Source organism: Sus scrofa, chromosome 14, assembly GCF_000003025.6.
Source record: "Sus scrofa isolate TJ Tabasco breed Duroc chromosome 14, Sscrofa11.1, whole genome shotgun sequence".
NCBI lineage: Eukaryota > Metazoa > Chordata > Mammalia > Artiodactyla > Suidae > Sus > Sus scrofa.
The window spans coordinates 130,443,329-130,470,070 of record NC_010456.5 but is presented as its reverse complement, the minus strand read 5'-3'; the positions used below and the strand labels follow the sequence as shown (position 1 = coordinate 130,470,070).

The 26,742-nt window shown below is 46.2% G+C and overlaps 1 long non-coding RNA gene across 1 annotated transcript in view; it reads right to left on the bottom strand.

The window, feature by feature from the left end:
- The window catches only part of LOC110256782, a 115,541-nt gene extending 91,020 nt beyond the window's left edge, over positions 1-24,521 (bottom strand). Inside the window, exon 1 of the long non-coding RNA XR_002338764.1 lies at positions 22,997-24,521. This is a non-coding gene — a long non-coding RNA (uncharacterized LOC110256782). The remainder of the gene's footprint in view (positions 1-22,996) is intronic.

The window sequence follows — 26,742 nt, the reverse complement described above, 5'->3', positions numbered from 1 at the left end:
GCAGCATAAGAAGTAAAATTCTGCATAGAAATTCTTTTAAGCTCATGAAATTTGAGGGAAACGAAGAATTTAAGACCGTGTTTATTGTTTGATTTCATAAAAACGCCTGGTGTGGAAGCAATTACCCCTTCTAAATCCTTCAGCAGAGAAAATATTCACTTACTCATCTCGGTTTAGGGGGAGGAAGGCAGACGGTAGCTTGAGAGCATCATAAATCTCTGAGGAATCTGAACAAGCATCTTCTGAACACTTTAAGAGTTTAACGAGAGAGCGAAACTTCAGCCCTCAAAAAACGAAGCAGAGAGCAGTTTCATTTTTTGTACATCTCAGTTTCCATCTGGAGTCTTTCTCGCAGGGAGGAAGCAAACATGATCCTTTTTAAGAGCAGGCAAGATCTTAATTGCCGATTTGACCCTTGCACAGCTTTTCCCCAGGACCAAAATGTAACGTAGCCTGTTTGGATATTGATAGCTTACTCGTGAATATTTCTTGTGATATAAAATGAGGAGAGATCTGTGAACACTTCCAAAAAATCGCAGCCTGTCTTTGGAGAGGAAGCAAGTCATATTATACTACGCGCAAGCTGTGTCCCCAAAATGACACGAAAACTTTTAAAGCTGGTTAGCAAAGGTGATGACCAATACTCATATAAAGCCATTTACATCACAAATCAAGACAGAAAAAGAATCGTTAGCATTTGATATATTTTTAAAAAACATTATATCCTAGTGGTAATTTACAGCCTAATGATATGTACAGCCTAATCTAATTTTCTGAATTGGCCGCACCAGAGAATTGCCTCAAATGGGTCCACAGATTATTGTCAGGGTGTTTGAGAGCAGTTTCCAGTATGTCCTTTCATTGTCGTTTTCTTGGGAAAACAAAAGGAAAGGGCAAGGACTATCATATGGTTTGTAAGATCTTTCTAGAGGCAAAATCATGGTCCAGAGACACACAATGCTTAAGGCAGAGGAGGAAGAATTAGGGAAATCAGTTAAAGCCATTAAGCCACATGTGATAAATTTGCAAATGACTGTCACAGCCAGATGGAGAGAGACAGTTGGCTTATTACGATGCAACAGATACATAGAGGAATCATCAGAAAACCATGAGAGGTGCCATAGCATGGTGCTTCAAAGCCGGTGCTTCAGAAGTAGATAGAATTTTTGTTCTACCAGTTGTGTGCTTCTGGGCAAGTAACTTAACCTCATCCATCACGTTGGGATAATGATAGTATCTATCTCCTAATACGCGTGAGAAATAGAAGAGATGCTGCTCATAGATGCTAGCACTGGGCTAATTTCATACAATTTTTACAAGTAAATAAAGATTTATGACAAAGATAACGCCGACGGCACAGGATGCCATCCTAGGGCGGCATTGGCTATAATTCAGTAGGTGAGCTAGTCTTATGTGGAAAGAGGCTACCTCAAACCCCTAAAACATTGCAAAGAAGAATTGACAAAGTAGGAAAATAAATTTTCCTTTTTATTTTTTTTTAAAGCTGATTTTCAGATGAGAACAAAAGAGGGAGTGGAGATCTTGTCTCATCAGCGTCCTAAGATCTGGGGTTCATTTGCCCCTTCCCTGCACGTAACAGACATGTTTGTGACATCCACTATTTTTCCCCCCTTTCTTCAAGGACACACATTTGTGCCACATCTCCCTGCGCCTCCCTGGCCGCAGTCCTTAGACCAGTGATGGACCCAAGCAAGCCCAGACTGGGCCAACCTGATCCTCTTTCCGGGAGAAACTTATCTCATGCTAGGATGCCATGTCATCTCAAGCCATTTTACAAATGACAATCTCCAGATAAAATTAATTTAGATGTATAACTTTTAAAATACATGCTTAGGAGTTCCCGTCATGGCGCAGTGGTTAATGAATCCAACTAGGAACCATGAGGTTGCGGGTTCGGTCCCTGCCCTTGCTCAGTGGGTTAACGATCCGGCATTGCCGTGAGCTGTGGTGTAGGTTGCAGACGCAGCTTGGATCCCATGTTGCTGTGGCTCTGGCGTAGGCCGGTGGCTACAGCTCCGATTGGACCCCTAGACTGGGAACCTCCATATGCCGCGGGAGCGGCCCAAGAAATAGCAAAAAGACAAAATAAATAAATAAATAAAATAAATTAAAAAATAAATAAAATAAAAAATAAAAACACATGCTTGTAGTAGGATGTTCTTAGGAATGAGAAAGTGATTCAACCGTAGACCAGGGATAAAGAGCTCTAAATCTACAAAGTCAACAAACTCAGTGTGTCATAGGCATTCGGGGGGTAGGAGAGATAAAAGTCTGGTGGGGAGAGCAAAAAAGGCACAAAGTGATGCTCTGTCAAGAGTTACACTGACTGAGACAAAGATGAGGTGATACCTGGAAGCTCTACGGAGACGAGGTCCCGGCCCTTTGCTTATTGCGATGAGTAGCTGGGAATGGCTCCGGGGACCCTCCATGTCCTCCACTCATCCCGAGATAACCTCCAAAGGACATTTGCTTATTTTTGTTCTCTTTTTTCACCTCATGTTATTTATTTATTATTTTTTTTAGGGCTGCGCCTACAACAGGCTAGGGGTCAAATCAGAGCTGCAGCTGCAGGCCTATGTCAGAGCCACAGCAACACAGGATCCAAGTCCCATCTGCGGCCTATGCCACAGCAACGCTGGATCCTTAACCCACTGAACAAGGCCAGGGATCGAACCTGCATCCTCAGAGACACAGTGTCGGGTTCGTAACCCCCTGAGCCACAACAGTAAGTCTTCACCTTATGTTTTGCTTTGTTTTGTGTTTTCATTTTTGGCTGCTGTGCAGCGTATGGAGTTCCCAAGTCAGAGATCAGCTCCAAGCCAGCCGCAGGTGTGAACTACACTGCAGCTGTGGCAACACCTGCTCCTTTAACCCACCATTCTGGACCAGGGATCAAACCTGAGATCTGGCACTGCAAGGACACCACGGATCCCACTGCGCCATAGCAGGAACACTAGTTCTCTCTTAAAACAAAGAAAATCTCCGTTGGCCACAATGGGGAAATATTTTCAATATTTGAGGAAACGAGGAACGGAACTTTGACCAAGGAATAACAAACTATAGAGATGAAGTGAAAACCCTAAAAACCATTGAAAGGCCAGCTTTCTCCCTCATTGCCTTTTGCATTTTTCCTTCCTTCTTCTTAGGCAGCTGCAGGAAACTCGCTTCAAGAGCCAGGAAAGATCACGGATGTTAAGCGCTCTGGCCCCTCCCCTCTCAGACTTATAGAACCAGCCACTGCATCCTGCTCCCTCTTACGAAGCAGGCGAGGTCTTTCACCATGGGGAGCAGAAACACGTGGTAGCGCAGCCGTACAGGCCTGAAGGTACCTGGCGGAAGATGCCATCTCTGTCTCCCTTCTTTCCTTGGCTGAGCTACGACTCAAATTTGGCATCCTTTGCTCCCTCTTAGCGCTTGCTTTGGGCCAGTGATCTCATCATGTTATCCACATTATGGCACAATGTCCAGATTTTGCCCTGGTCCTTGTGCCAGCTTAAGAACAAAGGTCTGAGGAGTTCCCGTCGTGGCACAGTGGTTAGCAAATTCAACTAGGAACCATGAGGTTGCGGGTTCGATCCCTGGCCTTGCTCAGTGGGTTAAGGATCCAGTGTTGCCGTGAGCTGTGGTGTAGGTTGCAGACTCGGCTTGGATCTAGCATTGCTGTGGCTCTGGTGTAGGCTGGTGGCTACAGCTCTGATTAGACCCCTAGCCTGGGAACCTCCATATGCCAAGGGTGTGGCCCTAGAAAAGGCAAAAAGAACAAAGCTCCGAGCATTCCTTCCTTGGGAGAGTTTGACACAGTAGAGTATGAGGGGCAGGAAAGGGGAGAGGCAAGCTTAGTCATTTACTAGACATCCATAAACCCACTGAGCTGGAAATGGCCCAGTTCAGAGACACGCTTAGGCTTATTCATACCCAAAGGGAGGTCACTAGGTTGCAGAAGAGGCTGAGATGAGAGTTTGGGGTGGGAAAAATGGATGAATTGGCTTTGATTTTGTTATTTTTATTTATTTATTTATTTGTCTTTTTGCCTTTTCTGGGGCCACTTCCTGCGGCATATGGAGGTTCCCAGTCTAGGGGTTGAATTGGAGCTGTAGCTGCCGGCCTTCGCCAGAGCCACAGCAACACGGGATCTGAGCCGCGTCTGCAACCTACACCACAGTTCATGGCAATGCCTGATCCTTAACCCACTGAGCAAGGCCAGGGATCAAACCTGAAACCTCATGGTTCCTAGTCGGACTCGTTAACCACTGAGCCACAACAGGAACTCCTGGTTTTGTTTTTTAAATTTCAATAAATGGATGAATTTTTTTTAGAAAACTATTTAATTAGTTTTTTTTTAAAAAACCCCACTAGAGACTAGACTCAAACAGAGCTGGGCCATAAGGAAAGAGAAGGGACACACACACACACACACACACACACACACACACACACACACACCCCTCTACCCTCAATTTGTTTTTCCTCTGCATTTTAAAATTTGACTCCCTTTGCTGTGCCACATTCCAGAAAACTTTCACAGAAACAAGTTAGGGTCCAAAAGTCCACTCAAGAGCTGCTCAGCCAAAGCTGTGCGACCTACATCTTCTGGAAGAGAACCCCAAGGGCATTTGGACTGAGTTTGGCATCCTCTGCCCTCTAAGCTGTTTGCAACCTTTTATCAACGGTGGCTATGCTGCCAAAACTCAGCCTCTGTCTGCTGGTGCCTCATAGAAACATGGAGACAGAGGTTTGGGTGAAGGAGAAAAAGAGCTTTATTGCTTTGCTAGGCAGAGGAGAGTCACAGTAGTCTAATGCCCTAAAGACTGTGGCCCCCTTTGGGAGAGACGAGGAGGGGGTTTTATAGTTTGGGAGGGAAAAATAGAGCCACAGATAATGATCAGGGTAGAAGTAGGCTTTCACTGTTTTTCAAAGCTGGTGATCCTTCTTTTGGAATGAATAATGCTTCATTAACATCTTCCATTTGGGAGTTCCCGTTGTGGTTCAGTGGTAACTAACCCAACTGGTATCCATGAGGATGCGGGTTCCATCCCTGGCCTCACTCAGTGGGTTAAGGATCTGGCGTTGCTGTGAGCTGTGGTGTAGGTTGCAAGACGTGGCTCAGATCCTGCATTGCTGTGGCTGTGGTGGAGGCCAGCAGCTACAGCTCTGATAAAAACCCTAGCCAGGGAATCTCCAAATAAAAATCAATCAATCAATAAATCTTCCATTTGTTGGGGGCTTTAGTTCTGCAGAAGGGCTCAAGGATATTGTTCTGTATATTCCTGGAGGAGGAACCAGGATCCTGCCCCAAGGCTGCTCTATTGTGTCTTGAAGGCTCTGCTCTGGTCTCTGCATCCCCTTCCTTCCCTGATTAGCAACTGCCCTTTGGAACTCAGGGAAGGCCATGGAGGCTGAAGCTTATTCCCTAAAAACAAGAAATGGGGGACACAGAAAGACCTGTGTGCCCAGGAGCCTCACAAGGCCCTGCTCAGTTACTTGCTTAGTTGCTGAGCCCAGGGCCTGGCACACAGTAGGAGCTCAGTAACTGAGCACAAAGCCTTTCCATTAGCAGGCTTGATCATCATATAAACAAATTATTGATTTAAGGTGAAGTTTCACACTGTGTCCTGGTAGGAATCGCATATTCAAGTAGAAAGGGTTTGATTACAAGAGCTTCTCCAATGATTTAAGTATTTAAGCATTTGTATTGGTAGTAATATTTTAAATGTTGTAAAAAGGAAAAGTTACTAGCTTCTTCTGGAAGCCTGGGCTCCTCTGCCACCTCCAGGAGAGAAAAAAAAAAAGCTCCCCTACCAAGGAGCCACATTGAAGTGATCAGATAGCAGCTCTTAAAAGGATGGCTTCTGGGGTCTGTCTCCAGCGAGGAATTCTCTGCTGCCCTCAAGCCAGCAGGGAGCAGAGATTCCTATGCCTCCCACACCTGCACTGCCCAAGAAAGCCCCCTCCATCTCCCACACCTAGTTTAGAGACCCAGGATGACCAAATCAACTATGGGGGTGCAGCATTCTCAGCACCAGGCTTTCTTTTGCTGGATACTCATCTGTTTTTACGGGGAGTCACTTCCGGGAAAGGTGAACCATTGGCTGAGGGCACGTGGCCAGACTCCAAATCGTCTTGCTACAGAATGGTCCTGGAGCCACGCCAAACCCTCTCCTGCCTCAGTGGCTCAAGGACAGCAGCTCAGAGGGGTCCTCTTTGGGGAAAGGTAGGGGATGTGTCATATTTTTGAGTGGGGGGGGTTGTTTGGGTCACCGTCTGGGGTTGACTTCAGACAGACGACACCCCTGTGGTGAAAACTGTGGGACTTCAAGGCTCCTTCAAGGAGACTGAACTCAAAGCCTCTGGCCAAGACAAGAACGACCAGACCCTTATCATCGCCCCACCCGCCTCATGGCAATGCCCCCCTCCCCCACCTTGAGCAACCTGGTCTACTCCTTCCTGCCCCCACTGGGAAAGGTATGTGGCCCACTCCTCCTCCTGCCTCTATAGGGCCTTATACGACCCAACCACCAGCAAGTGTATCCTAAGACCCCCTTTCCCCAACCAACCAGCAGGTCCTCAGGTATATCCTGAGCCCCCTCCTCTCCGTGGGCTATAAAAGCAGACATGACCACGTGCTCAGGGTCCGTCCGCTCTCCCTGATTGTAAGGCAGTCAACCTACTGCACTTGCAGTGTCTCTTATCTCAATAAATTGTTCTTTCTTTTCACCTTGCTAGGCTGGAAAATTCCTTTTTCCTATCCATGTGCACAGACCACGACAAAAATGACCCCAGCTGCTCAGGTGGTCAATGATAGGTTTTTCCTAGACTCAAAACTTTTGGAGTTTCACCCTGTAATTTTCTATGCTGTGTACCAAAGCAGAGACAGAGCAAAACAGAGGTAGTCCCTGTAATAGAAGTGGACAGTAACCAGGCGCCACGTTTCATTTTGGGCACTCAAGATCCCTGATGTATCCCCAGGGGGTTGGCCAGTGGAGGGTGGAAGTGGGAATGAGGTCTTGCCTGGGTGGTGGATTCTTCAAGCAGTGAAGGTGTCCAGCCCCATTAGGACCCTGGCAACGTGCAAAGCCCCTCGGGTCTTGGGCACAGGAAGGAGGCCTTGGCTGTGTTTCCTTCCCTTTCTCTCTCTCCCAAAAGGAGTTCCCATAGAGGTAGAGCCCTCAGGAGGGGCTGGGAGGAGACAGAGCAGCCCCAAGTCCTTTCTGCTTCTTCTTTAAAGGACCAGAACAGAGACTGGTGGGGGGCTGTCCTTCCATGCGGCCTGATGAACCCACAGACCAGCCCAGGAGAGAAAGAACACATCTCCACTAGGACGGCCAAGGACACAGCGTACACAGAGGAACTCTCAGCCCAGTGCTGAAACCGGGCCCTTGTGTTTTGAAGTAGGAAGACTTTTCCTTGAGCCTCCCAGGCCTCCCCTCCATCTCAAAAGGCCGACTCAAGAGTTAATGATGCGGAGATATTGTTACACCTAAAAACAAGTTAAAACATTCTCCAGGATGGCATCCCTGCCTTGGCCACTAACTTACTCTAACCGACTTGATGTATTCTAACCAGCTTTTCACAAACGATCTCTTCCTTGCTGAATTGCTTTCTTTTACGAATGGTTACTTTCTAGTTAGAGTTATATTGCACCTGGGGTTTTCTTTCCCTTTGAAACACCCCCTAACATGGGCTTCCTTTTTGTGAGCTGTCTTCACTGCAGAGAGAAAGGCAAGGTACAATTAACCCCAAAGACAACCAGGAACCGTTGGAAAGGAGGAAATGTTTGCCCACCGAGGTGTTCTGTGAGCTGAGAGTCTCCAAGGGTAAGTTCACACTACCATTCACTGGACCATGTGCCTCCGGTCTTGAGAACTTGGAAATGATCCATGGAGGGAGAAGAATCCAGGCCTCCTAATCCTTATCAACAGCCCTGTTTTTGTTTTTGTTTTTCCAAGCTAAACCTATAAACCCCCTTGCTATCCCCTCTGAAGGGAGGACGTTTGGAGGGTGTTAGCCTGCGGTGGTCCCCACTGCCTGGCAAAGCAATAAAGTCGTTCTTTCCACTTCACCTGACACTCTGACTCGGAGACCAGAGTCTGAGGTGCCCGTGTACAGAGGCCGGCTCTTGGCTACAGTGCCTTGTTAAATAGTTTTAAACATGGGGATTCAGAAGCAGGTAGCAAATGCATGGTGGACAGTTGAGAAAGCTGTGGCTGAGGTCACCTCTAACCCCTTCTGCTGTTTGGGGGAGGGCGCGACATAGCCAGCCTTCACAACACAGGGTTGTCAGCTGCCCTGCTGTAATGTATAACCCGCGTCTAATTTTATACCACTGTCCTCTGTCCCAAGCCTTCCCTCCGCTGTTTCACTCTTTCTCATCTCTGGCTCTTTGTCACTATTGGTTCATGAAATGACACCTGAGATGATAAAAGAATGTTCCTGCAATCCTGCGTCCAAGCAGTCCACTGACGTATAAAGGACTCTAGGTGGGTGTCAGAAACCTGAACGCTGAGCCCTGGGACCTTCAGCAGGTCATCTCAACTCCTAAGAATTCAATTCACATTTAAAAAGGAGGGGATTAGCTCTAAGATCCCTCGTAGCCCCCAAATCAATAACTCCAAGTAAGCGAACAGGAAACATTTGCAAAGAATAATAGTAGAGAAAACAGAAAAATCCACTAATGTGGAAGAATTAAATGAAAAATGTGAGTATCCAGCATCACGAAGGAGGCAATATTTGCACACCGAGGTGTTCCGCGAGCCGTGTGAATTCTGTACTGAGAGTCTCCAAGGGTGAGTTCACACTCCCATTCACCACCGATACAATGAACACAAGAGGGTGCAAAGGTAGGAGGAGCGACTTCATTTTGATAGAATACGAAGTGAATGCTACACGCTCTCTGCCCCTGGAAAATGAAAACGATCCTGTTGTGAAGGAATATATTATTACTTTTTATCAGAGGGAAGCTGAAGAGTCTTGCGCCTAAGATATCGCAAGAGTGCTTCATTTCCTGATGAGGGCTTGCAGGGAAACCTTCTTAGTGCAGACCCGTTTCCCCAGGACCATGTCATGCTCAGCTTCTTCCTGACTCGGTGACATTTCTATGAGCTTGAGATGAGGCTGTTGTGCCTACGAGTTTACAGAGAAGCATGGCACTAGCCCCATGCTCACGGACCGCAGGAACAGCAAGACACCGGCTGTTCTCCTTGGTGATGGGTTGTAGAGGTTTATGCGAAGTTTAGGCAGTGACAGAGGGTTGTACTTGAAGAATCAAATGTCCTGATTGACGTCAAAGAACTCTTCATCCTGAAAAGTGGCATCGAGGTGTTAGTCATCATTCGAGTTCAAAGCCCTTCTCACAGATGCAGGCATCGAAGCCCGAGAGGGGAGTGACCAGACTGAAGTCACCAGCAGGAAGATGACAGAGCCACACCTGGAAGCTGGGGCTCCAAGGAACAGCCAGACCCCTAGGCCAAGCTCTTTGGGCAAACCACATAATGATGCTGAAGACAATTTGACTTTTCATCGGCTGAAACATTTTGACTCCAAAGACTCTCCAATGCATTCGTTGTGACCCCAAGTGTGTTTGGGGAGCTACCATTAAATTCTAGGGGTTAAAACAAGTTAGAAAGGTAAAGCCCTGATTTGCCTGAAATCCTGTGGAATGGGGAGTTTAATTGAGGTGTATGGCAATTTTTATTTTAAGATTAAAAGCAACCGTTTGGAGTATCTCTGAAACAGACATTTCTCAAGCCCTTATCTTCGTGCAATTGTCACGTTAACCTTCTTATGGCAGCATTCCCGTTGTACAGGGAGGTTCACCCCAAGGATCAGTGCAGAGCTGCCCTTGATCTTCAGGCCTCTAAGACCATAGACGGCTCCCGGAAATCCTCCCAGCTCTCCACTGGGAGAACAGCCCCTGATGTGGGCTGGGGCCCTGCCAATCACTGTGGCTTCGTCCCTGGATGATGTCAATGACCAAGAGAGGGCCACCTAATCTGAGCTAAACCACTAGCTCTCTGTCTCCATACTGGGCCAAATTACACGAGCAGGAAGCCAGCTGCGGTTCAGCCATTCTGAGGGCTGGGCCCTCAGAGCAGTCCCCGAGTTCCTACCTCCAGAGCCCTGGGGCCGGGCCATGAGCCCTGTCCTTCTCAGCACTGTTTGTCCTACTGTCCTTCAAGTCTTTCCTTCCAGTGATATGAGCTGCTCCCCCACCCCTGCCTTTGTCTTAAATTGTTTAAATTGGTTTCTTTTACTTGTAAGCAAAGCACCCAAACTATCCATCACTATTACTCAGAAATCCTTTGTTTTTCTTTAAAATATCAGTCTTTGTAATAACCTTATAAAATCTATAGAACCCACACCTTTGCCTTATTAGATGCAATAGTGAATATGTCAACAGAGTATATTATTTAACAAGAGAATTTGAGTTGACTGAAATTGAATGTAAAAGGCACAGTAAGTTGGGCTGATTCTTTGCTGAGGCAAAGAATATCTTCCAAGACCCAGAGTGGAAGATATTTTTGGAAAGTGGGCATTTGATTCCATTTTTCTTTTCTTTTCCCTTTTTTGTTCCTTTTCAGGGCTGCACCCAAGGCATATGCAAGTTCCCAGGCTAGGGGTTGGATCAGAGCTATAGCCACCAGCCTATGCCACAGCCAGAGCAACATGTGATCCGAGCCACATCTTTGACCTACACCACAGCTCATGGCAACATCAGATCCTTAATGCACTGAGTGAGGCCAGGGATAGAACCCACATCCTCATGGATCCTAGTTGGATTCGTTCCTGTTGAGCCACTCTGGGAACTCCCCAATTCTGTTTCTCTTTTCTGCTAAATCCCCAACATGAAACTCTGTGCTTTGCCTCAGTCCCCTGAGTCTCCCGGCTAGTCCTGGCACCCCTGTTATAAAACCCCAGGGCAGACCTGCCCCAGCTCCAGCCCTCTCTCCTACAGTCCTCTTCATCTTCTCTAGCTGCTGCCAAGAATGATCTTCCATTCACTCGGCCTCTGTAGCTATTAATTCTCACCAGAGTCTTCAGCCTCACTGATCTCCTGCAGCTGAGGAGCCCGGCCTGGGGTGGGAGTGAAGCCCACCCTTTCACAGGGCAGTGGGAGCGCTCTGGAAGACAGCAGGGAGTTGGAGTAACACATAAGAGGAGAGGTATGCAGGATCCTGATGTCTCCTGCATGGTCCCCAGTGCCACCAGCCCTTGCCTGACGCCTGGTCCTGATTTACCCAGCAGCCTCCATGCCCATCTGAGCACATTCACTTCTAGCCTTTATACCCTTTTCCCAGCAGGACTTTAGAAGCTCAGCAATCCCTGGGCCACCCGGCATTTGAGATTTTCCTGCACACGTGCATCCTCCCTCTCACCTCTTCCTCCAGGTGGGCTGGACAGTAACTCTTGAATCTTGAAAAGATGGACTTGTTTCTTACGCTCCAAGATTCCTTTGGTGGGTTTGACTACTCATCCGTACCTGCAGTTATTCCACCCCCCTTCCCTCCACCAAGAGGGGCATCCAGAGGGGCTCACACATGGTCCAGACATTTTGTGAGCACCTGTGCTGTGTGCCAGGTACTGAACTAAGTACTGAAGATGCTGGGCTTGATGAAACACAACAATGCCAAGACCCGGAGGAAAGAGAGGCAGTGAAGGATTCACTGCGTTGCTGAGGACCACATGACATGTCACAGATGTGTTTGGGGATTCTGAAACACAGGCTGCAGAGAGGCAGAGGGGACTCTGGAATATTCTGGAGCATCCCTCTTCCTCTATTGACTGTGCACCCCATGCACCTGCTGAGGGCCAGCCGTGCTAAGGGAAGAGCTGCCATCCATCACTGACTTCTATCACTGTTATGGGTTCATGCAACATTCAAACGAGGAGCTCAGCTCTCTGCTGTTATGATTAATTAGTCAATGCATATGTATCAGTCACATCAGCATCACTCCCTTGTCCTCAGAGAGGAACCCTGGGATGAGAGGCCTCATTGAGCCAATGGGAAGAGGAGCCCGGCTTTCATCAGGAAAGGTCCCCCAGCTGCTCTGAAGGTATTGCTGGACCTCGTGAGGAGCTGATGTGGGAAACGCCATTCATTGATTCATTGATTCATTTCATGGATTCATTGGTTCCTTTTAAATGCATGAGGCTAACAAGGGGTGCTGCTGCTCAGCGATTCTTTCCCTGGACCCCTTTAGGCAGCCCACGTGGAAACATCAGTTACACAGCTTCTTCTCTTAGATCACAGACCAAGGTTGGAAATGACTCTGGAGCCAGGCAGGCTGGCGCTGCTTCTCTGATTACAGGTCCTCTGCCCAAAATACATGCATGAGGAACAACCAGGCAGTGCCCCAGAAAGGCCAGGGCAGAGGAGGGTGAGTTTCCCCTTTCCCTGACTCCTTCTCTCCATGAGACAGTCCAGAATAATCAAGTTTCCATAATAATTCCTGCTTTCTTTTCCTGTCCCCTAAAAATGGAGTGCTCTCCTTGTGCTCTCTCTCTTTCAGCTTCCTTCTCCATATCTGTGTAAAATTGCTGGTTTTAAGGTCAACTTCCTACAATAAAATACAAATTCCCAAAGGGAAGTGTCTCCTTTGCCATCTGCTGTATCTCCAGCATGTCCAAAAGTGCCCGACACATAATAGATACTAACCAGATAGTTGTTGAATCGATGAGTGACTCTTCTGTGTACTTGGGTTTCAGCTCTCTCCCCTGTGGATTCAACTCCAGCCTCAAAATTTCTCCTAAACAAAGCCCTGGGTTTCCAGCTATTTCTCTGCATTTCTTTGCCCTGCCCACTCCCATTCAACCTGCTTGCCACAGAAATCTTTTTTCTTTCTCTCCAAACCAGCATCCCCGTCTGACCTTCCTATTTCTGCCAGTGACACCGTCATTCACCCAGCAACTGTCATACCAAACCTCAGCCCGTGGGGCTGCCTCCTCCTCCCCTCCTTCTGCTGATCACAGCTTGTCCTGAAGCCTGCTTGCTTGTTCAATGTGAGGTTTCCTACTTTTCTGATCTATCCCAGACCCATGGTCTAACTCAGAATCTAATTCCCTTAGATTTACCCCCTTACGACAGCCCCCTAACTGGTCACATTGCTCTTCTAACCCACTGGATACGTTTCCTCCAGGTCCATGTTCCCCAAGTTCTTCATTCATCTGCCACTTCTCCATCCTAACCAAAAGCCATCAGCGACTCTCTACTGCCTGCTGTTTCGAACCTTGGCATTCAGAGTTCTCTGAGGTCACCCCTTAAATATTTGTCTAGCCACACCTTTGGTGATTTCCAAGTTAGGACCTTCCTTCACTGGAGCATTATCTCCTAAAGATGTCTTACCTCTTCCCCAATCTGGATTCATTCCCCTCCCCCTCCCCCAGGAGTCTTTCCTCAATGTGGTCCAGTGAAATCTCACCCAGCCTTCAAGGCCAACCCAGATCACACCTCCTCCAGGAAGCCTTCCCTAACCAGTGGAGCCCACGGCTCTCTCTTTCATCTGAACTAGAGTTTGCGTGCTCTTACTCTCACTTGATCTTAGCATATAGAGCTAAGTGGATATAGTGAATCATTAGTAATTTTGGCATGTGTTTTAGTCTTATCTCCTCAGCCAGCTTGTAAACTCCTTTGGAGCAGAGCTCATGGTTCTTGTTCTTTTAAACTCCCTACAGCAGTTAATCTCCTCATTTCCCAAATCAAGACCTTGCAAAGACCAGTAACTCAGTGGTATTGACTGATTGTAAAGTGAGATAAGACCAAAATAAATGAACATCATGACAGGCATCAAACTACGCATATTTAGGAAACAGCTTTCCTTAGGGTATTTTTAAAGCATTTTCCCTCAATAAAACTGGATATTTTAAGCAGCATCAACATCGCATCTTAGATAAGAAATACATTCTCCTACCTTAGAACTTGCTTCACTCTTACTAGCTTACAGGAGAAAGTACATTAGAGAATGTTTTAAATTCCAGTAATGAAAGTAGGTCATCTGGAAATTGATCTTAATTTTCCGTAGTTAAATCGTCTTGTTTCAGCAATGACATGATAGATTTAGTGAGGACGAACAGCTAACAAAGTAAGTCCTTGTAGTGTCTGTGTCTTACATCAACACCGAACTGTTATTTGTCCTGTTCTGATTCAAGGAGGTTAAACCCCATCAACTGTGGGCTTCAGGAAAAGTCTCCAATGTGGTTCTTGACTCGAAAGCCCAGATCTGGCTCCACCTCTCCCTCCTTCCTCTGGGATGAAGTTGTGTGTCCCTCTCTCAAATTCGTAAGTTGAAGCCTAATCCCCAAAGTGATGGAATCAGGAGGTGGGGTCTTGGGGAGGTGATTAGGTCATGAAGTTGGAACCCTTATGATTGGGATTAGCGCCCTTAGAAGAAGAGACAGGAGCCAGCTCAGCCCCTCTCGCTCTGCCCTCCACCACATGTGGATATGGGAAGACAGCTGTCGGCAAACCAGGAGGCAGGTCCTCACTAGGCACGGGATCCCCCAGCTCCTTGCCACCTTCATCTTAGACTTCCCAGTCTCCAAAACTATGAGACATAAATGGTTTGGGTATAAACACCCAGTCTATGGTATATTTGCTATGGCAGCCTGAACTAAGACAGTTGCTCTGTCCCCAGCCTATGCCATCTGGGCAGCTTCTGAAAAATACAGTTTCTTGGGTCCAATCCCAACACTATGGCTAATAATCTCTTGGGTGGAACCACTGAACATGTATGTCAAAATACTCCACTGGTGATTCTGATGAGAAATCAGCTTTGGGAATCCATGGGTCTTTGGCCATGAAGAGGCTAAGTGGCCTCTAAGAGCCACGAGGTGCCTACGAGGCTGTGCTGGGCTCTTCCCACCAGCATGGCCTTATTATTTTTTTAAATCTTTTTTTGTTTTTTTTTTAGGGCTGTACCCTCTGCATATGGAGGTTCGCAGGCTAGGGGTCGAATCGGAGCTGCACCTGTGGGCCTACACCACAGCCACAGCAACACAGGATCCGAGCTGCATCTGTAGTCTATACCACAGCTCACAGCAATGCCAGCTTAACCCACTGAGCAAGGCCAGGGATCGAACCTGCGTTCTCATGGATACCAGTCAGGTTCATTACTGCTGAGCCATGATGGGAAACACCCTTTTGTTTTTTTCACTACGGCCTCATTTCAAAACATTCCCCTCTCTCTCTAGAATGTGCGTGCACACATGTCTACATGTGTCCTCACGCCCTCGTGCCTCTGCACAGCTCTCTGCCCATTTGGGTTACCCTGCCCACCTTGCCCGTCCATCAGTCCCTCCAGAGGAAACATCACTTCCTCCATAATATCTTCTGGAATGTCCTCTAGGATCTCAGAGCCCTTGCTCCTCTTTGTCACTGATGGCCATGTGCCCCTCTCTGAGTGGACATCCTTTATTCATGCATATATTTGAAGGCCAGCAGTGGCGCTCCAGCTGCGTACCAGGCCCCGCGTGGGGCTGGGCATATGGCACTAAATAGGACGTCACCTCTGGCATCAAGGAGGTCAGAGTCTCACTGGAGGGATTAACCTGAAAGCCAGGATGAGATGTGCAGGCTTTGATGTCCCTCACCCAGAGAGACCAGATAGAAAACACTCTTGACTTGGAAGTCAGACTCTTTTTGAAAAGCTGACTCTTCAGCTGAGGTTTTCTGTGGCATCGTGCTTTGTGTTTGTTTTCACTAAGAGAACTACGTAGTGTTAAGAGCCAACCTGTCTTCCAGTTTTGTTACGGAAAGCCTTAGATCCATCTGCCCCCAACCGTGTCTCGTTCTTCTGAACACAGGCACATCCACTCCCTTTAGCTGATTATTTTTATTTTTACCTCTTTGTCTTTAGAGAACATTCTTGAATTGCTATCTTTGGATTATTCAGCTTTAAGCATTTTTTATTGACTTCACGCTGGAGAAGATAAGACGTCAGTCTTACTGCATGTGATGCCCCTTCTAGCCTCCATCCTCCCGGCAGAGTTTTATTGTGGTCTTGATTTAATCAATATCCATTGTTTACAATATTATGATTTTATAGCATCGCCAACTCATGACTGTTTTTTGCCCCAGAGTTGATATTATCCTTTTTCTTTTTTGAAAAATTGCATGATACACTATGTTCTTATCACTAATTTCAGATCAAACTCATAAACAATTTTCTAAATGTCCTCCCAAGAAGCCCAGATGCATTCTGTTCTCTTTCGAGTTCATTTTCCTAAGGATCCCTCTCTCCTGGGGCCTTCAGCTGGGCTCTGGGCTGGCTGGGTGGCCCCATGTGCCCCGCACCCATCTGTGGTCCTGGCATCTCCTCGTGTCAGCATCCTCAGGACCCCTTCCTCCTCTCTCCTGGGTACCAGTGCAGCAACCACACTGCTGTATCCCTTGTCTTCCTCTTCTTTGATTTATGGCCCCATTCTGGAAGAGCACAGTATCTGGTATCTTCCTAAAAAGGATGCCTAGAAGGTAACTTTTTTTGAGGCTTTGCATGTCTGGAAAGGTCTTCTAACATAACACTTGGTTGGCTGTTCAGCAGCTGGGGCTCCCCGGAAGCAGATCCCAAGTTAAGGAAGTGACTATGAGTAGTTTCTTTGGGAGGTGATCCCAGGAGTCACTGTAGGGGAGTGTGGAACTGAGCCAGGGAAAGGAAGGACACCTACTCAGGGGTCCCTCAGGTTACCTTGAGGGCCTCTGGGAGACTGCACAGAGCGTGCCTAGATGATGTCTCGCCTGAGGAATAAGAAAGCCCACCCTCAGCTGAGAACTGTTCCTGGGGCATTAACCCCCCTCCAAAGTGACCACAGAAAGCCCTCAGCCAGAGTCACAGGAAGCCTTCTGGTCCTGTGCACAGACTCAGGGAAGGCTGGGAATATATGTGAGGCACTGTCAGCCTCTGCAGCTGAAACCATTTTCCTCTGGAATATTTAAGCATCATTCCATCACCTTCTACTTTCCAGGGATTCTTTAGAGAGACTAGAGCCATTCTGGTTCCTGATCCTTCATGGTTTACCAGGTTTTGCTTTCTAGATATTTGCAAGGTTTTCTTTTTGTCTTATTGTTCTCCAGTTTTCACAAGTTTATGATCAGTAAGAGTCAATCTTGTGTTGAGATTGTGTCAGATAGCCTTTAACCTGGATCACAGCTACAAAACAGTATATGGACTTTATTACTATTTGTCTCTTATGTCCATAAAACTTTTCTTCTTGATCCAGTTCTTGTACATTCTTTTAAAACAAGGTTTACAAGCTTTTATATAAGAAAGAAGTCTTCATTCTCAATCACTTATTGGATATTTGACATAAACATTTCTACATTTCAGAATATTTGCTAACTTCTTTTTTTCTTTGAACAGACCTGCATAAGTTTGCAAATTCATGTATACCAGATGCCAATTCCACATCTACTTGCTAACTTCTAATGGCTGTGACAGTTCACATCTAGACTGAATGTCACTTAGGGAAGATACTATATACATTGGTGTCAATTCCAATACTTAGTACAGTGGCCAGAATGTGGTAAGTGTATGAATAATCCTTTATTGGAATGAAATAATTTGCCTCTTCCAGGCACTAAAGGCTGTGGTTTGCAGTGAGTCACAAACCTTGTCTTAATGGAGCTCAATTATTTAGATGGACAAGAAAGGCCCATAATCCAAGTTTCACCTAGGATGGAGCGCGTGGAATCAGAGAAGTACCCACAGGTGCTAAGGCATGAAAGAGGCAGGGTAGGGAGAAGGGCATGAAATGGGGGAGGGGGCGGGTGAGCAGGGGACTGCAGAAGGGCTTTCGGGGTGAGCCCAGGGGCTAAACACGGAATACAGGTGGAAGAAGTGATGTTTCCTCCGTCTCTTTCACCTCCACTAAGCATTTTAACGCCATTTTGTGTTGCACAAATAACTCCCCTCCTTTCTCTCCTGTTCTTTCTCATTAATCCATTTAGTGAGCTTAGAGAGCAATATCTTGTCCACCTCAAAAACAAGAATCCAGTGTAAGAAGCAAAGCGTTTAGCTGGGATCCACGAATTGCAATTCAGGGTAGACAGACATAGGTAGAAAGTCAAAAAGTGTCCTGATTGCAGCAGAGGGGCTCATGGGGTTTATGGAGGAGAGAGGAAGATGAGGTAAGTTGTTTTTAAGAAGTGTTCATTGGTGCAAATGAGGCCAATCTAGATTTGTACTTCATTAATCGCTCTGGTGAATTGGTCATCAATTTCTTCCTTCCTTTCCTTCTCTCTTTCTTGCTGGCTTTCTTTCACTTTCTTTCTGTCTGTCTGTCTGTCTGTCTTTTTAGGGCCAAACCCATGGCATATGGAGGTTCCCAGGCTAGGGGTTGAATCTGTGCTGCAGCTGCCGGCCACAGCCACAGCAACACCAGATTCCAGCCACATCTACAACTTCCATCATAGCTCTCGGGCCAGAGGTTGAGCAAGGCCTGTGATGGAACCCACTTCTTCATGGATACTACTAGTCAGGTTCATTACCACTGAGCCACAACCGGAACTGCAAACTGGTCAATTGCATCAGTCTTTTCAACAGGATTTTCTCATTACTTGGTTGACCTGTTGGCTGACTCTTTGGAATGTTGGTGGCTTTGTTCAGTTCAGAGGAACAGAAAACGGGACATGCAGGTAGTACTTAAGGAAAAAAATGTGTTTATTTTTTGCTTTTTAGAGCAGCACCTACGGCATACAGAGATTCCCAGGTTAGGGGTGCAATCAGAGCTACAGCCGCTGGCCTACACCACAGCCACAGCAACACAGGATCTGAGCTGCATCTGCGACCTACACGACAACTCATGGCAGCAGCAGATCCTTAACCCATTGAGTGAGGCCAGGGATCGAACCCACGACCTCATGGTTCCAAGTTGGATTCATTTCCACTCCACCACCACGGGAACTCCTTTTATTTTTTTTCAGCTCTACTTTAAACAGCTCCATTTGCATCATCTTTGATTGTCTGTGTGCTCCAGTTCCTGGGAAAATATGTGTAGGAAGTAATTTGGAGCAGTATGATAATCACAAAATTTTGAGAGAACCCAAATGTCCTTTTAACAGACAACTGTTTAAAAATAATGAAAGATCCATTAATTAATCCATTTAGTTATTTCTCCAGCTAATGCTTTTTGAGAACCTACCATATGTCAGGCCAGGTTCTAAGTGCTAAAGTTACAATATTGAACAAGACAGACGTTTCTGCCAGCAGGTAGCTTACACCAGCTGCCTCTTCCTCACTGTTAAGTGTATCTTTCTACCACCTGAGAGGAATCTAATTCTTGAATCTCTTTCAAGTCAAAGCCAACAGGGGAAAAACAAGTGAAGAGTGAACCTGGTTTTCATTTCACAATCAAAAGTTCTACTTAATCTACATTTGCACTTAAGTAAACATGTAATTTCAACAGTAAAATACTGGGAGTTGCCATTGTGGTGCAGTGGAAATGAATCCGACTAGGAACCATGAGGTTGCAGGTTCGATCCCTGGCCTTGTTCAGTAGGTTAAGCCATGAGCTATAGGTTGTACATGCAGCTCGGATCCTGCGTTGTTACGGCTGTGGTGTAGGCTGGCAGCTACAGCTCCGATTCAACCCCTAGCCTGGGAACCTCCATGTGCCATGGGTACGGCCCTAAAAAGCAAAAAAAAAAAAAAAAAAAGTAACATACTGAATACTGCCATTCTTCAGTATCTTTTGAAAGTTAACCTTGCAATTACTATTAAAACTAAAGATTTAATACAGATTTAAGACATTGTACCTAGCACTTTGTAGACTCAATTATAGGTTGATTTATAGTTGAGGTCACAGCATAAATAAACCCTAAGCATTAATGTTTACATTTTCTTTGTAATGTTTTTTTTTATTTTCCCACTGTACAGCAAGGGGATCAAGTTATCCTTACATGTATACATTTTTCCCCCACCCTTTGTTCTGTTGCAACATGAGAATCTAGACATAGTTCTCAATGCTACTCAGCAGGATCTCCTTGTAAATCTATTCTAAGTTGTGTCTGATAAGCCCAAGCTCCCGATCCCTCCAACTCCCTCCCCCTCCCATCAGGCAGCCACAAGTCTGTTTTCCAAGTCCCTGATTTTCTTTTCTGTGGGGATGTTCATTTGTGCTGGATATTAGATTCCAGTTATAAGTGATATCATATGGTATTTGTCTTTGTCTTTCTGGCTCATTTCACTCAGTATGAGATTCTCTAGTTCCATCCATGTTGCTGCAAATGGCATTATGTCATTCTTTTTTATGGCTGAGTAGTATTCCATTGTGTATATATACCACTTCTTCCGAATCCAATCATCTGTCGATGGACAGTTGGGTTGTTTCCATGTCCTGGCTATTGTGAATAGTGCTGCAATGAACATGCGGGTGCATGTGTCTCTTTTAAGTAGAGTTTTGTCCGGATAGATGCCCAAGAGTGGGATTGCGGGGTCATATGGAAGTTCTATGTATAGATTTCTAAGGTATCTCCAAACACTATGTTCTCCATAGTGGCTGAACCAGTTTACATTCCCACCAACAGTGCAGGAGGGTTCCCTTTTCTCCACAGCCCCTCCAGCACTTGTTATTTGTGGATTTATTAAAGATGGCCATTCTGATTGGTGTGAGGTGGTATCTCATGGTAGTTTTGATTTGTATTTCTCTTATAATCAGCAATGCTGAGCATTTTTTCATGTGTTTGTTGGCATCTGTATATCTTCCTTGGAGAACAGTCTATTCAGGTCTTTTGCCCATTTTTCCATTGATTGATTGGCTTTTTTGCTGTTGAGTTGTATAAGTTGCTTATATATTCCAGAGATTAAGCCCTTGTCTGTAGACATTCTATGATGCCACCATCACCCTCATTCCAAAACCAGACAGAGATACCACCAAAAAAGAAAACTATCGCCCAATATCTTTGATGAATATAGATGCAAAAATTCTCAACAAAATCTTAGCCAAGCGAATCCAACAACATATCAAAAAAATTATACACCATGACCAGGTAGGGTTCATCCCAGGTTCACAAGGATGGCTCGACATACGCAAATCAATCAACATCATACACCACATTAACAAAAAAAAAGTCAAAAATCATATGATCATCTCAATAGACGCAGAAAAAGCATTTGACAAAGTCCAACATCCATTCATGATCAAGACCCTCGCCAAAGTGGGTATAGAGGGGACATTCCTGAATATAATCAAAGCCATTTATGATAAACCCACAGCAAATATAATCCTCAATGGGGAGAAACTGAAAGCCTTCTCACTCAAATCTGGAACAAGACAGGGATGCCCACTCTCACCACAGCTATTCAACATAGTTTTGGAAGTCCTAGCCACAGCAATTAGACAAACCAAAGAAATAAAAGGCATCCATATAGGAAAAGAAGAGATAAAACTGTCACTGTATTCTTTGTCATTTTAACCTGCAATTTAGCAAGGGGTTTCTATAAGTTTGGAAAGATACAAGAAAGAAAGAACTGAAGGAGTCATTGTTAGAGGCCACAAGTTCCAGGCTTTTTTTTTTTTTTTTTTTGGTTTCTCAAATGAAAATGTGTTCTTCTTGCCAAAGGTGAAGTATTGCAATACCAGACATACAGTTCAAAGAGGCACAGAGGAAACAAGGGTTCAGACACACTGTTCAGAAATAGCTGCTAAAATTACTCCTGATTTAAACTTTTGCTACCATTTCCTAAATAAATACTTATTTTTGTTTATGAAATACCTAATTCTGATGGTGGCTAATATTCTGAAGCAATGTCTCTCAACCTTAGCACTGTTGACATTTGGAACTGGATAATTTTTGCTGTGGGGCTGTCCCATGCATATCATGATGGTTAGAAGCTCTGTCTCTACCCACTAGATGCCAGTAGCACCCCCACCACTTTCTCACCCATCCTTCCATTGTGACAAACAAAAATGTCTCTAAATAGTGCCATATGTCCTCTGGCAGAGGAGGACATGGTTGAGAAACATCATTCTGAACAAAGACTATCATCTACTTGTTCTTTGTAACAGCATGTTCTGCTAGTACCTAGAAAATAAGACTGCCATGTATGGTTGGACAGGTTGTTCACTGCACAATGGCAACTAGCCAAAGAGATAAGGAAAAGCCAAAACCCAGCCAAGGGTTGGCTTGCTCCGCTTGCCAAGTCATGAGCCCTGAAATGTGTCTGTGTCCTGGAGGAAGAGATCTCATGAGAACCCATGCATAGGTGCCTTGTGGGCTATCACCTATTAGCAAAATTTAAAATAGGAAGACTGGCATGTCAGATGCTAAACTCATCTAGCTCAACTCCTCTGTCTTAACAGATTAGAAAACTGAGGCCCAAGAAATTCTGGGAGGATAACTTTGAGGAATGTATTCATCATTTAATTCAGACAGAAACCTTGAGAAAAGAAGGGAGAAGTTCATTATACTTTAAGGATCTTGACTATCAAACAGGGAAAAATCTAAGGAATATTTTGGAGACAGGACCTTGCATGGGTGCAGGAGCAGCACAGTCCAGTTTGTAGGCAGGTGTAAGAGATCACCTTTCATGGGAAAGATGGTGAAGCCAGGAGGAATGGGATGCACTTGACCACACAGAAAATGTCCCTGGAGAGGAATGTAGTGATGGTCACTGCTGGACTAGGATCAGTTCAAAACCAAGGCCAGGCTCTGATTCAGCTCTGTGGCCATCGGGCTTGTTCCTGGCCCATGTTAGCGCAGAGCAGAAGCACAACGAAGCACAACTCTGGGCAAAAAATCATGGAGGCAGAAACAGAAAGGCCCCTGGCAGAAAGGACAGGCAGTCCAGGAGGAGAGAGAGCGTTTCAAGGAGCTACTGCCTCAGTCTCCCTGGCCCCCGGAGAGGTCTCCTCTCTGTGTAAGAAAGCACGGCTAAATACAACACCCTCCTTCCCCCGATGATCCAGCCAACAAAGGTGATATGACAAGTTGTGTTTGCCACTGTCCCCCCTGCTGAGCTCTGCCCCACCCACCTGTCCCTGGACTCACCAGCTGGAACATGTCCTCTCTGGGACAAGCAGGGCTCCTGACCACCTGGAACCTCAAAGCACGGGCATCTGTCGCAAGCACATGCCATTCCCCTTGCTCTGGCAAGTCAACTTAACCTTGGGCAAGGCCAGAATTCTGTCCAAATGTGTGATGGATAACAGACGTGCCAGCAAATGGCTCACGAGCTCAGAAACCGCCACTGACACATTTCTCCTCCCTGGGCTTCTGGCTGCAACCCAGAGCCAGGCCCCCTCCTTCCCTCCAGCCCAGGGAATTTGCAGTTGCACTGTTTTCTGTCTTTCCTCTTTCTCAAATCTTTAGGAAGCAATTACAAAGCACCAACTCATCATGACAGGTGCCTGGGGGCCCCTGCTGAGTCAGGGGTTAATTCACGGGCTGGATTACCTGGAGGTTCTGGATGCTGGGAACCGTCCCCACTGGCACAGGTGTATTTCAGGGTTTTAACCCAGGCAGGGGCTTACCCGTGGCTCTCAGTCCCAGTTCTCCTTCTCCTTCTTGGGAGGACAACTTGGTTCTGTCTGTTCTTGCAAACTCACAGAGGCTTCTGGAGCTTTTAGCAGCCCCCAAAGGGCACATCAAACTCTAGAGATCCATGCTTTCTTGGAGGTGATGGGTGTCTGGAGACAACCCCATGGCTCTCTCTCCCTTTGGAGATAGTTTTCCTTTTCACAGAGCACCTGTTATGGCACCTTTCCAGGAAGAGCCTTATAACATAGCCCAGGCCACAAACTCCTCTGTTCTGCCAAGATTTACAGGCGTTTCTGCAGGATCTGCCTCTGCTTCAATCCATAAGGCACTAAGTACAGAAATAATTAAATTGTAAAAATCAATTCAGCCGCAGTGCACAGCTGGGGAGGGATTCACCTCCCACGATGTTCCCAGTGGGCCGTGACCCTCCTCTGGGTGCCATGGCAGGTGGCATGGCTGTGTCAGCAGCACGGAGGTCCAGAGTGCACCTCTGGCTGTTATTTCCATGGAAGGGGGTGGGAATCAGTGACTGGAGTGGCGGTGACAATGACATGGAAAAAATAGTGCATTGGGTAAATGTTGTCAAGATGAGAGCTGCTGAGGCTGGAGCTCAGAGAACTTGGCAGTGAAGGTGTAAGATCTGGTACCAGGAAGGGACCAGCTAGGGATGGGTGTGCAACTGGGTAGAGAGGGTGGCACACCTGGAACCAGGAGAAGGAAGGAAGACAGCGATCCAGGCCAAAGTGGGGGCAGATGCCCAACACTTCAGACAGGTAGAGGTTGCCCACCAGACTAATCCCTTAAATCTGCTTGGCATTTAAAATTTGTTACATATCTGCTTAAGTTGTGTGTGTGTGTGTGTATATTATTCTTCAATGTAAATTTTACTTTCAACAACTCCATCTGTTATCCTTTTAAAATTCTGGAATTAAAAGGAATCTCCTTGGATATTGTTGTGAAGATGAAGTGATAAACCGAGTTTTCACTTGGCATCTTCGAGTGCTCGGCAGCCTGGACTGGAAACAGCTGATGACTGCATGCCTTGCCCCCCTTTTCTCTTATGTGGGTTGAATGGTGCCCACCCCCTCTCCCTCCCCCCCAGGATATGTCCATCTGGAACCTACGATGTATCCTTATTCAGGAAGAATCTTTCAGAAGTACTTATGTTAAGGATTCAAGATGAGAGCATCCTGGATCAGGATGGATCCTAGATCCAATGACAAATACCTTTAGAAGAGATTAGAAAAGGAGAAGCTGTAAGTCTATATAAGCCAAGGAACGACCTCAACTGCCAGCAGCCACTGGCAGCTAGAAGAGATGCAGGGGAAGAATTCTTCCTCAGAAATGACTCTGCCAACACCTTGACTTCAGGCTCCGGCCTGCAGACTGTGATCGAATAGTCGAATAATCCTCTGTTGTTTTAAGCCACCCAGTTTATGGAAATTTGCTATGGCAACCACAGGAAACTCATATGCACGGTAGCTAGAGATCCAGTTACATGGGGTGTGGCATCGGATGCGAATGCTGGAGTCACAGCCACCTAGATTTGGATTTGAATTGTGCCCACTGCCATTTTCCACCTGCATGACTTGAGACAGAGGATTTCTCAACATTCCCTTCTGTGAAATGGGATCGTGAATCATGCCTATTTTACAGGTTGGAAAAGTGAAATGAGCCACGGAGTGCCTGGCACCCAGTCAACGCTGGCTAAAGTTTAGATTATTATGACAACCTATTAGAAGTTGAGAGGATACCCAGGTTAATGACTAGCTAAAGGGAAGACAGGAACGGACAGAAGTTCCTTCTGAAGTAGGCATTCCAGAAAGAGAGAATGGCTCCTCTTCTGGGAGGAGGTAGGGATGGAGGACATTTGGGAGAAAAACTAAAGAAGAAAGTCCATTGGTTGTGTTTGTTAAAAGGAGAGAGAGAGAAGACAGAGGAGGAGGCTGAGAAAGACACAGGGGGAGGGATGGTTTTAAAATAAAACAACCACTGCTATTTTGGAAGATGAATGGAGGGTGCTGCTCTGTGTTTAGGAGGAGGATAGAAATGGAGAAACTATTCTTAGAGGGAGAGAGGCTGTAATTAGGGAGGGGGTGTACATAACCCACATGCTGGGGGATTAAGTGAACATTCTTGATGGAGAAGCCCAAGGAAAGGTGAACTTCCTAGTTAGCATGATGCCCGTTAGCAGGATGGGTACGTGCCCATCTCCTGCGCTGGAGGTGATGACAGCCACAGAGAGATTTCCAGGCAATGGCTCAGCATGAAAAAAAGAGCATGATGGGGATTGTGTTGGACAGAAATTTAGAACACCCCCCTAAAAAGGATACACAATGTGTGCCTCAAGTCTCATCGAGATCAGACAAGTCCCAAAGGTGTGTTTTGGACAGCAGAGAGGGTGGAGTGTATTCTTGGAGGAAAGAACATGTTGGGCAAAGATAGAGAGTGAACCAAAAAGGAAGAGGGTGCGGGAGGAGGGCACAGGCCTGCAGGATTTGTGCAGGGGAAGAGTGGCAAGAGGAAGAGGAGAGAGACTGGACCACCCATCACTTATGAGCAGTGTTCACGGAGGTCAAAGAGGCAGCTCTGTGTGGAAAGGATGGGAGGGGATGGAACCTTCATGGGGTTTTATTAGAAAGTTTAAATTAGGGCCAATAGTTAAGCATCAAGAAGTTTTACTAAAAAGCCAGATTATTGGCATTGAGAGAAACCAGAAGGTCTGGCAGTTCTGCGGCCATGTTGCTGCGGGGACTAAAGGAGCTTGAGGAAAGAGGCTGCTGATGCTTTGGGAGGCTCATGCTCTCTTTGCTGAGGCCCCGCCTTGCCCACAGCTTCACTCACTCATGTGACCTGCTGGCCCATGGGCCAGACGTAGCAAATGCAGAGGGTACTCAGGGCAAAGTAGGATGTCCCCACCCTCTCTCCCTGCAGGCCCCAGGGCTGCAATGCATCTCTGGGTGTGGCTGTTGATTGAGAGCGTTATTCGAACTTTCTTTATCCTTAACTGTTTTTGGTTTTGTCTATTGGTTCTATAAATTCTTGAGAAAGGAGTGTGAAAATCACCTGCTATAGTTGTGGACCTGTCTATGTCTCTACTGAGTTCTTTGAATTTTTATTTAATGGATATTTTTTGAAATTCTGTTGCTAGAAACATATGCGTTTAAGATGGATATGCCTTCCTGATAAACCAACCCTTTCAACATTAGCCTATTTAATATGGACACTCTAGCTTTCCTATAGCTATTACTTGCTAT